The sequence below is a fragment of the Erithacus rubecula genome (assembly GCF_903797595.1).
Source record: "Erithacus rubecula genome assembly, chromosome: 5".
Taxonomy (NCBI): domain Eukaryota; kingdom Metazoa; phylum Chordata; class Aves; order Passeriformes; family Muscicapidae; genus Erithacus; species Erithacus rubecula.
This window is the reverse complement of record NC_136687.1, coordinates 30,568,884-30,580,296: the sequence shown is the minus strand read 5'-3', so window position 1 is coordinate 30,580,296 and position 11,413 is coordinate 30,568,884.

The following is an 11,413-nucleotide window of genomic DNA, read 5'->3' as shown; positions in this document are numbered from 1 at the left end:
ATCTGACAGGTAGGTTGATAATAAATGCTTTCAGTTTCCACTGATTTTTTCCTTGTCCCTAGGACTTGCTACAGAAGTAAATAGATTTCCAAAAATCTTTTACAAAAAATATAGCAAAAGAAATTAAGTATTGAATCACAGATCAATTGTAACTTGATTTCTACTGTTTTGTTTTGTTTGCTCTCATACTTCGTGTATTTTACAAACTAAAGAAGCTTGCATGCAAAATTATATTCTATGTATTGCAAATGTACAAGCCATTTCTGCCTTTATGTCTGGATTCAACTAACCTCACAGGGAAAACCTTTTCAAAGCTTCCCTCTGAAGAACATTTGTGTCTGAATTATGAGAGACCTAAAGGATGAACTAGTCAAATGTTCTCTAAATCCTGAGCAAATCAGCTTTGTGTTGGGGAGGAGTTGTCTTCCACCCCCACAAAAGAATTTCAAAGGTGTGAGTAACTCAGTGTACTTGTATTTTTCAACAGAAATAACAGATGTTCTCAAGTTTCTCCAAGCTGTGACTCCAACTGTTGTGCTGAAAAAAGTCATGACCTAGCTCTTACAAACATATTAAAACTGATTTTTTTCACTTCAAATTTTATTAGCCAGTTGCTTTGCCTATTTATACCTTTAAACATGATGATTTCAACGACAAAGGGACTCATCACACACTAATTGAAACCAATGTCAGCACTCCAACCTAGTGCCAGAGTCCTTTACAAACACTTACAAGCATACTCAACAAATGCATGTTTTAAAAAACTCCAATTTTTGCATCAATTCTAGTGTCTCATGGTATTCAGAATGCCAAAAGAATACATATAGAAACCACAGAATTTAATCAAGGATCTGCCCCTTTCTAATTACACCTCAAAACTGCAAGATTAGACCTGCCTTCTCCTTATCTTATAAAAGAGTTATTATTAGATGACATTGTTTGAATAAAGCACATATGAACCAGTGATGCAACCACGGTATAAATCTCACAAACTGATAATTTAGGACTGGACTAAATCAAGTTCACAGTGGATAAAAGCACTTTTAAAAATACACAGCTATAATTTCATGTACATTTTAGTCCACCATGTCTCCTACCTGTGAGCATAACTAGACATAGCACATGATGTGCTGTTTCTGAATTAGGCCTATACCAGCTGGTCATCTAGAGTATCTAGGGAAAATGGCAACAGTGGAACCCTTTCCAAAACCTTTGCACCATGGGGACACTCATGTGACCTTCTCTCTACCCACCTCTCCATATTCACAAAGCTTGCAGGACTCCAACTGGTTTTGATATTTAAAAAAACAAGTTTCTTCTCAAACTTGACATATAAAACAGATAAGAAAACAGATGAGAAAAGGACTGTTACCCAACAATTTTTTTTTTTTGCCTCAGTCTTTAATGGAAACTTCTTTTCCTACACCTCCTGAGTACATGGACAGCCAGATGAGGACTGGGGGAGCAAAGTCCCTCTGATTGTAAAGATCAAGTTCCTTACGAGGAACTGGAATGTACATAAGCCTGTGGGTCCCAATGAGGAACATCCCAGAACCCTGAGGGAATTGGCTGATGTAGTTGTCAAGGCACACTCCATGATATTTAAAAAATCATGACAGTCAGGTAAAGTCCCAGGCGACTGGAAAAAGGGAAATAGTGCCCATCTTTAGAAAGAGTAGAATGAAAGACCCTGGGAATTACCAACCTGTCAGCCTCACCTCTGTGTCTGGGAAAGTCATGGAAGAGATCACCCTAGAAGCTGTGCTAAAGGCACATGGAAGACAGGAAGGTGATTTGAGACACCTAGCATGGACTGACCAAAGGGAAAGTCTTGCCTGACCAGCCTAGTGGCCTTGTCTGATGGGGTGACTACATCAGTGGACAAGGGAAGCTCTATACATATCATTTATCTAGAGTTTTATAAAGTCTTTTATAGGGTCCCAAACAACATAAATCCCTATATATTGGAGAGAGAGGAATTTGATGGATGGATTAGGAATTAGTTGGATGGCCACAGGAGTCCCTCAGGAGTCTACACTGTGCCATTTACGATTAATGACATAAATGAAGGGATCAAGCAAATTTGCAGATGACACCAAGTTGAGAGGTGCTGTTGACATCTGAAGGATGGGACACCATCCAGAGGGGCATGGATGAGCAGCAGAAGCCAAGCCATGGGAATCTTGTAAGATTTACAAGACCATGGTGCTGTGCCTGAACTGGGGCAATCTCTGATATCAAAACAGGCTTCGGAGTGAAGGGATCAAGAGCAGCCCTGCCAAGAATGACTTGGGGATGTTAGTGGATGAGCTGGCAAAGTGCACTCAGAGCCCAGAAAGCCAAAGTGTCCTGGGCTGCATCCACAGCAGAGCGAGGGAGGGGATTCTGCCCCTCTGCTCTGCTCTGGAGAGATGTCAAGACTCCACCTGGAATGCTGCATCCAACTCTAGGGTCCCCAGGATAGGAAGGGCATCAACTTGTTGGTGTGAGTCCAGAGAAAAAACACCAAGATGATCAGAGGAATGGAGCACATCTCCTACAAGGAAAGGATGAGAGAATTGAGATTGTTCAGCCTGGAGAAAATAAGGCTCTGGGGACACTTGCTGCCTTCCAATACCGATGGGGGGTCTACAAGAAAGCCAGAAACCTTTTATATGGGCATGTAGTGACAGGACAAGGGGGAATGGCTTTAAACTGAGAGAGAGTACGTTTTGAGGAGAGGAAAGGAAATAAAGGAATAAAGGAGAGGACCTAGTCAAAACATCCACCCATAACAATTAGGTATTAGGGAAAAAATCTTTACTGTGAGGGTGGTGAGACACTGCAACAAGTTGCCCTGAGCAATTGTAGATGTCCCATTCCTGGAAGTGTTCAAGGTCAGGTTGGATGAGATTTGGAGCAACCTGGTCTAGTGGAAGGTGTCCCTGTGCATGGTAGGGGGGTTGGAACTAAATGATCTTTAAGTTCCCTTGCAACCCAAACCATTCTAGGATTCTATGATTCTATTATGCTGATTCTATGATAACTTGGTCCATATATTCGGAAATTGTTATAAACAGGTTGATAGGCAAGGAGCATGAAACCAGGTAAAATAGTAATGTTGGACAAAATTGATGTAGCCCATTCAGCACACATTAAAACTGCCTGACTGACAGACCCTAGAAAGTAATTACCATGGTGAAATCATTAACTAGTACTTGTTAACACTGGGGAGCTCTGCAAACAAAGATTCTCATTTAGTTTGTCAGAGACACAAGATAATAGTATCTTTCTGTTCAGGATTTAGGGGCTGAAATACTAAAAGAGTTTGTTATCCAAGTCTGACAAGCCTATATCAGTAAAGCCTTCACTTAAAAGCTTTGTTGATAACACTAGTCACTTGTTACAGACATATTCATAATCCCAAGAAACTTTCTTAAACAAAATTCAGGTTGCACTTTGTTACTTTAGGAGTTACTAGATGATTACAAGCCACTAAAAAGTGTATTTAATTTTGTCTGTCTCATAGCAAATTGCACCATTTTTACTTTAATAAAATTATATACACAATGCCTGTCTTCTTGCAGTATTGTCTCAATCAAAATACACTTTTGAAGAAAATGAAAGGTTTTGACTACTGTCAATTGAGCAGATCTTATAAAAAGTAATTTCTCTACTGCCTTGTTTCCAACACTTACCAACCAAATATTCAAGGCCCCAGCTCTCTACACATTCATTATTTAAAAGACAATAATGTGTAGTAGCCTTTGAGATTTTTTCAGATAAAGGAGAGAGCCTTCCTCACCTGTAGTCAGAGATTTTGTCTGTGTGATTTACTCCTAGCATGTCTATGTTATTTGAATTACTTTAGTCAAAGGCCTTTTCACCATGTACCTGGAAAAAGCAACATTTAATACTCAGATGAATAATAGTGTTTGCAACTTGGGAATCAAGTCTTCTTGAATACTAGAGTCAGCTATCTATAGGTGATTACTGGGTGTATACTTCACCTTTCAAAAGCATAAATACTCTGTAACTTCGCAGCCCATCACCTTAACTAGTCAAACTACTAGACAAGTAAAGATACATTTTATTATCAATGTTATTTGCTCCTGAGTGTTAGGGAAAACATGGTTTTGCCTTTCACTGCCTGCATGGAGAAATTACTAAGACATACGCTGAGAATTGTGCTGAGAATTGTACTGACATCATTGAGATTAAACTCTGTATAACTCAGTATCAGTGAATGGCATCAGGGACTCATCAAGACCACAGAGGAACTGAGGCTCTCTCTTCTCATCTGGCATATGTGTTCACACTACTGAGAGCTCACTTTTACTGGGGGCTTTGAGAATAGTTTTCACCCTTTCACTATTCAGTCCACAGATTCTTTTGTGATTAGTCCAACAGCACAAAAATGATAGCTGGATATTTTTAAAGGTATATTTATCCACAGTGCACTGGATGGAGTCATGCCCTGCACTGGGCTCAGCAGTTCACAAGCTTTATGGCATGGTTGCATCACTGACTCATTCAATTAGGAACCTGATAATACTTATTTTATAAAACAGAGATGTGACTACCTTAGAGTTTTGAGGTGTAACTAGAAAAAGACAGATCCTGGACAAACTGCTTTAGTTCCTGTGCCCATTGTCTGAACACTTCAAGATGTTAGACATTATGCAAATACTTAACATTTTTAAACTAGAGGCATTATAAAGCAATAAAGTAAAAACACAGAAAGGAGGTAGGCATATTGCAGGGAGCTGTGACATGGCAAACAACCATATAGAAAAACAGTTTTTATTTTTTTTGCTTCCCCTACATCTCTGTTATGTAGGCTGCCATGAAGAATAAAAAAAATGTCCTACTTAAACTAGTGCATTATGTCAATAGAGTCATCTTTATCAAATGTACTTGTAATCTTGCCAGTGAATGATATCAAAGCTATTTGACAAGACTCATTTTTCCTGAATAAAACAGAAACTTTATGGTCATGAATAAAAATGTAATCTTCTAGCTGCTAAATATTGAAAACATGTAGATCTCATTTCTCTAGCTTTTTTGCCCACATCTCAGTGATATCTTAAGTCTCTAAGAATTTTAAATTGCATATCCTGAGTATTATTCTAAATTCTGATCCAGTCTTAACCCTTTTAATTGGCTTTTGAAAGATATTACTTACAACAGAATATTCCCCTTACTATACGTGAGATGATAAAATAACAGAATTTCTAAAAGGCACAGAAACAGGGGGGAAATGGCATTTTATATTAGCTTTCCATAAAACAGAATTTTGCAGAATCACTGATAGCTTCATGCTAAAAGAAAGGTGGCCAGGTGTTTGTCCAGTCAGCACTGTGGGTGAATTTGACTATGATCCTGGTAAGGGACCTGTAAAGCACATCACCATGTCCCCATTGCATCGTACTGAGCATATCTCTCACTGAGTGAATCAAACAGAGTGACTACAGCCCCTCAGGGTGCATTCTGGTAATTCTACTAAGCCAGTAACAGTCATCTGTCAGAAAAGGCACAGTTCCAGTCCCCCTCTTTCTCCCTTAGTCCCTGAGGCAAATTTATTCCTGGAATCCACAGACTTAAGCAACTTTGGTGTGGCAAATTAAACAGCCTATGTTGGAACTTCTTCCTGGAAGTACCTTACAGACTTCGAAACATGACAAATAATTTGGTTTACAGTATTTTTATTGTTAACACTACTCTTAAAATACACCTAAACCCACCCTCACTATAGCTTGCACTGTACAGACATAAAAACAACAAACTGTTTTGCATCTGAAGTACCTTATAGAGAGATAAGAAGTAAGAGGTTATAACTGGTTCATATGAAAAAGCATCTCTAGCAAAAGAGTTATGTAGCTATGCTCGGACCATGATAAAGCTCAAGGCAGAGACCTGATGCTTGAAAAAGCAGAGAAAGAAGGGTTTGGGGTATTACACAGATTTTGTGCTATGCATAATCAGCAGCATGTAAGTGAATGTATGAGAATGGTATCATTTGTATAATGGCAGTGAGGTATATTTCTTGGTGATGTAGATTAGACATGGCTTGAAAAGTAAAGAGAAGTCATTTGTATTTCATGCAGTAAAGAAAATGAGCCAATGGCATTGTGCAAAAAAAGAGTGACAGGACTGGACAATGAGCTGAGAAAATGACCTTTGCAATTGGATTGAAAGACAATGAAAGCATTGTTAAGTGCATATATGTTATGGATATCGCTCCCAGCAGCTGGTTTTCTGGATGGGGGGTGGGGGTGGGTAGAGAGACCATGGGAGCTGAGAAGGTAAGCCAAACATGCCTGAAAAAGATAAAATACAGTAACAGGACAGACATCAACTGTTGAAAACAAAGCACAACCCACAGATTAACAATTTGAACAGCTGTTTTGGATGAGGAAAGAGGCAGCATAAGCACATCTACCATTAAGTGAACTGCAATTAAAGGTTAGAAATACCTGTAAGAAACTTATACAAATCTGAGACTGCAGTTTGGAAAGCAGCAGTAATGAAGACTATCTAAAAAACAGTATCAGTCCTAAAACACTTAAGCACATACTGAATTTAAGGTAACACAGACAGTTCTTGGTGTTTGCTTTCTTAAAACAGAGGTGAATCTCAATTAAGGTTAAAGGAATTACAATATATTTACCGCCTTTCTCCCAGCGTCTCTACAGTTTTCCCACTGGGACTTAAAAACTGTGCAAGCAGAGATGAAGGGCAAGTCTTAAGAAAAGGCTTGTCTTCTGCCAAAACTCTTGAGCACTGATTTGGGAATACAAAGATGTGGATTTGGATTAGCAGGCTACCCATTGATTCTCCCAGCACAGTGAATCCCCCTGGATTTTAAGGGCCTGGATATACTATAAAGAGTAAAGGAGTTCCTGCTTTGTCCAAGAAAATAACTTTTATTTTCTCATTCTGTCCAGGTGGTGCTCTGCCATGGAAAAGGGATTTGCTGTAAGCCTTTAAGTGTTGTACACTGACCAAATTTTCCATTAAAAAGTTCTGTGTGGACAAATCAGACTACAGCACACATTTAGGAAGACTCAGGAGAACTACAGGAGTACTTTCATGCAGTGATAGCAACAAATACTGTGACAGCTAGCAAAATTCAGCTGTGAGCTGCTAATTATTGTGTGCTCCAAACATCTTTCACAGACTAAAACCCTCTGCAGTTGGAGCTCTGCAGTCTCTGAAAGGCTTATCTGGAGTTTATCCTCTGGAGGCTGTGGGGAGAAAGGGAGTGATCCTTCCCTGACTAATTATGTAGCTTTATCTGCCTTCTCAGATAGAAGATGAAATGTCAGTTTTGAGAGCTTTTATATTTTTGGGGGTTTTTTTCTTTTTACTATTAAAAAAATAGTTACTTGGTTTTGCACTTACTTAAAAAAAAAAAAAAAAGAAAAAGCTTTTTGACATATAGGGCTCTAAGAAATGATCCACCATTATTTTCCCAGGAGGAGGAAAAGTTGCCTGTGGGATAATGAATACCTCTTTATGTGCTTGCACACAGCTTGGTGGTGTGAGCCCACACTGTATCTAACCTGGGAAGAAATGATACCACTTCAAGGCTGCCTTATAGTGGGGAGAGGTGCCATTTTTCTAGCATGGCCTGTAAGGAATCAAAGACAGGATTACCCTGTGATACTAGCTCACAGCACTAGCAAGATGAAGTAGCCCAGTAAATCTTTAATATTCTACATTCTATACCTTGTTAGGGTTTTCCTCCTTTCCTTTTCTAGGACTAGAACCAATTTCTATTTCAATCTGCTCTGCAAGTCTGTGAACTTCAAAATACACAGCCATCAGAATCAGACAGCTCTTCATGGCACTCCGTCTGGGTTGTCTGGCAGGCTTTCACATGACACTGTCTTCTCAGCACAGTAATGTTTCATGTGGTCTTTGGTGGAACATGGTTACTTGTAATATCTTTGTTTTCTACCTGCTAAATGCATTTACTGACCAACATTTCTTACCTAGATAATAGCATAGCTCTACATTTGGCCTTCATTTCTTGCCAACAGATTCCCTTTCACTGAGTTGTGGAATTGTTACATTGTTTTGATTCTCTCTATACTGTTTTCAAATGTGATATTTTTCTTTAGGAAAGGAGGTTTGCTTCCACAGTCTCGTCTAGGTTAAATCTATATTTTTTAAGCCACAGTTCTGTATTTAAATATAAGGACAAGAAAATAAAACAGTATTCTTCTACAAACTCATCAGGAGTTTTTATCTTGGATATGTTTTATTGTTTTACTGTGTTCAGCAAACAGAAACCCACAAGCTTGGGTATCAGCAGTCGAATCTCTAGGTTATAAATGGAATTAATAACATCATAGCCATAAGTTTAATATTTTGCTTGTGTTGTTGCCAGCTCCCTGATCTCTAAGTACTCACTGTAGAAACAAACCTCTGGTGCTGGCCCAGAATAAGAATGTATTTGATTTTTGCCCCAGTGTTAGGTTTTGAGTTCCTGTCTGCAGTAATTAATTATAAACCACTGCTCCCAGGCCCTTCCTCTCTATTACTATTTTCTAAAGAGCAGCACCTGATTTTGTATATAGGATGATTGTTATTTCTTCCCAGGTGTATTACCTTACATTTATCTATATTAAATCTCATTTCTCTTTCCTCTGTCCATCTCTCAAAAGTTATCCCTAACTTTATTCTCCAGTGAGGAGAGATCCTTTCTTGAACTGCTTTGTTTATGAGATGCATTGCTAGAAGTGCATAATAGGTAAAGTAATTGTGTATCTCTTCTAGCCTTCTCATTTCCTCTTTCCTTCATTCCAGTTCTGCTCCCTCTGATGTAGTCATTGACTTCAATTCAATCAAGAACAAGCATTTAAAGAGCTGGCCCATTGTTTCAATAATGGCAGTAGTCCAGTTATTGAAATTTCTTAATCCTTTGTTTGGATTAAATTTCTTGTTCTCTACTGAAACAAGCATGGGGGATTAGAGAAGAGATTAAACTACATTACACTGCATCCCAAGCCTACAAAAAGTATTTCATAAAAGTGATTTGTAAATAATCTCAGTGTCTGCTGGTTTTCTGCACCTGAAGGAAGTTGTGTAATTTCATGCCAGCACTTTCATTTTGGCATATTTGGATAAATTTGTGTCTTTGCTGGATCCAAGTTTGACTTCTAGCTGACAGATACTTGGTTCTGGGCTAGCTTTTGGCACAGCAGCCCCAGTACTGTATATCACCATTGATTTGTACCCTGATGTCTCTCAAGTCTTCTATAATTCTCTCCACATATCAGCAAAATTAAAATGAATTAGCTGAGAGCAACCCCTTGGGTTTTAGATAGCCTTTGACAAAATCTTGCCCAGGAAGTAGATTTGCCTGGTTTCAGCCAGCAGTCTAACTGAATCTGTGCAAGGTCCTCATACAGATGAGAAAGTGAATATTTTCTACCAGTGTCACTCGAAATGTTCTTGAAATGCTCTACAGATGACAAGAGTTGCTGCAGTAGTTTCTCAGGGGTTTGGGAGTTCATGCTCCCTTCCTGGTTTTGGCACTAATGATCACACAGTCCCGCAGGGAGTCGGCTCAGCAATGAAGCTAATTAATTACTGCAGACAGGAGCTCAAAATCTAACATTGTTGAAAAATCAACTGCCTGTGCTGTTTTGTCTGCAGCTGGTCTCTAATGACTGCATTTGGGGAAAATCTTTAGCACAACTAAGAGCAAAAATACTCTTTCTTTCTCTCTCACTCTGCTGCTAAAATAATACAGCAGTGAAGGATGGAATAGTACCCAATACAACAAATTAAAAAGTGGCTAACTAATGTCAAACTAAGAAAAATTAGTTCTCCACAGTTTTAACACTAGGGTACTCTTAGCAAGGGTACAGCTAAAAATGTAAGACTGGAAGAGACCATCTGGGTCACTGAGTTAGTCCCTGCAAACACAAGCTGTTATTCAATAATGAGTCCAGAATGATCCACAGAATATTGAACCTGCATGTTTCCATACAAGACAGGTCTCTTTCATCATCTTACAATAATCTTAAGACCTACTGTGAAAACAAAGTCACATCAACAATATGCTTCAGGAAATGAACAAATTAAATAAATATCCATATCGGAGGACACAGATTCCCAATGCTGCCTTTTTCCCTTCCCCTTCTCACCATATGTACCAGCACACCAGCATCAGATCAGGTCACATAAAAGAGTGATTCAGTGTATAAGAGTGATTCATTTTCAGATACACCAACTTCCTGAAATCAGTGGAGAACAAGCACAATTTTTTGGGGTTTAGTTCAAGCTTAATTCTTGGCTGCAAAGCTCCCTGGATCAGCCTCCTGCTCAGCTGCAAAAATACCAGGACAGATCATGATAGTTCTGACTTAGATAAGGATAAACTGCTACGGAACTGTACTTCAGAGATTAAATTTCTCATTGCAGCAAAGCCAACTAAATGGCTAGCTGCCACTGAAAAGAGTAGCTCTATATAAGTCTGTCCCAACTGGCACTGCTATTCAATAAACTATTCAGTAATTACTTACTTTTTATGGTGAGGTTTGTTGTCTTCTAGTTCAGCTTGTGATGGCCACCAGAAAAATGGAAATGCATGGCCAAGGAGGAGGGGAAGAAGCAGAATGATTTCTTTTTTTTTCAGTGGCAAACTGCAAGCATTGTGGTTACATTACAAAGCTGTGCTACATAAGCAGTTCCCCTTGATGCTCCTGTCTGCTCTTATACAATTTGTGTGCCAGCATCCACAGTCATACAGCCTACATTAGACAGGATCAATGCCTAATTAAACTCAAGAAATCTGGAAAAGTAAAAGAACAGGTTTTTTTCCCCCTGACAGCAGTGTTCTCTGATTGAGTTCATGTTAGAGCTGAATAAGATTTGCCTGTCTGATAGCAGAATAAGAAAAAGGTGCAGTAGATAAGGCGTTGGAGGAACTGTGGACAAAATTTTCAGATTTTCCAAGGAGGTCCATTCCCAAGTGAATGTTGGCAACAGCTTGCATCAAGCACACAGCTGGACTAGATGATTTGCACATATCCTTCCCAAGCAACATTTCTGTGATTTTATAATTCTCTACCACAGGAATTAGTCATACACCTGTACTCAGAGCAGTTGTTGTACATTCACCAAATGAGATAAACAAATAAGTGCATTTCAAGCTTGCACAAGCTGTTAATGACAATGTTTTTCTTACTAGTTTTGTATGTGTCCAGGCATAAGCCAGCCAGCTCTATTAAATTTCAGTGTTTCTTGAGTAAAACTCCTAACTGGGTGCTATTTCTAGTTCCCTGCTGTCCAGAAAAACAGTCACTCAGAGCTTTCACAGAAGTCTGTTCTCTCAGTACTTCTCTACTCTTATTCCTCCCTTGTTTCTTCTACTCTGAGCACAGCAATAGAATAGTACTTTTCCTAATGTAGGACTTCT